This window comes from Otolemur garnettii, unplaced genomic scaffold (assembly GCF_000181295.1).
Source record: "Otolemur garnettii isolate 467f Iridium unplaced genomic scaffold, OtoGar3 scaffold00161, whole genome shotgun sequence".
In the NCBI taxonomy this organism is placed as follows: domain Eukaryota; kingdom Metazoa; phylum Chordata; class Mammalia; order Primates; family Galagidae; genus Otolemur; species Otolemur garnettii.
Window position 1 is genome coordinate 4,079,779 of NW_003852556.1, and position 934 is coordinate 4,080,712.

General features: G+C 36.1%; 1 protein-coding gene across 1 annotated transcript in view; it reads right to left on the reverse strand.

Moving 5' to 3' along the window:
• MYO16 (myosin XVI) overlaps positions 1-934 on the reverse strand; it is a 407,489-nt gene that overhangs the window by 338,124 nt on the left and 68,431 nt on the right. The window lies entirely within an intron of this gene.

Genomic DNA, 934 nt, shown 5'->3' on the forward strand with positions numbered 1-934 from the left:
GGGTCATTACATGACAATTAGCACATCTGTCCCCACAGATGCCATGCCTGAGCTCTCCAGAACTGGCTCATCTAGGAATTGAAAGCTCAGGCCCCTTGACCCACATCTCACCACTTCTCTCCCCACTATTCCTGACAACCTCTGCTCTTCTTTCCTCTCATATGGACTTGAATTTTTTAGATCCGCACATAAGTGAGATCACGCGGTGCCTGTTTTATTTTACTCAAATAGATTATCTTCCCCTTTCATCCAAGCTGTTAAAAAAAGACAGGATTTCCTTCTTGTTTGAGCTGAAAAATATCCCACTGTATGTATGCACCACAATTTCTTTATCCATTCATCTGTTGATGGACACTTAGATTGTGCCTTATCTTGGCTTAAAAAAAAAAATATATATATATAAGTATGCATGTGTGTATGTATGTGTGTACTTATATATACATATATATGTATATATAAACTGACTTCTGACTGTATTTGTACAGGAATACAGATATGCATCAATCAAATTCATATATACACACACACATATTCCAAGCCCCAGGGTAGGTAGATTCTGAATAAACATTTTATAATGCATGAATACATCTGCATATCTAAGTTATATGCATTAACACATATATGTGTATTCACACTATAATTATGCTGGAAAGGAGAAACTGGCAAACTATCAGCATTTCAGACGTTAAATGAACACTTCTTGCACAGTAAATGTAACATTACTTAGCATGTGAGTTACCATCAGTCATTCTTATGAGTTACACTTTGGATCACTCTTTCAAACCGTGAAAAGGATGGCGATATTCCATTCCAGCATCAGACATTTTCAAGGAGCAGGAAAGTGAGGAGATACAATACATAATAAGTAATTATTCATCTTCTACTGAGGAGAGAAAAAAAGGCAAATCTACATTCTCCACTTTAGGAAAGTTAA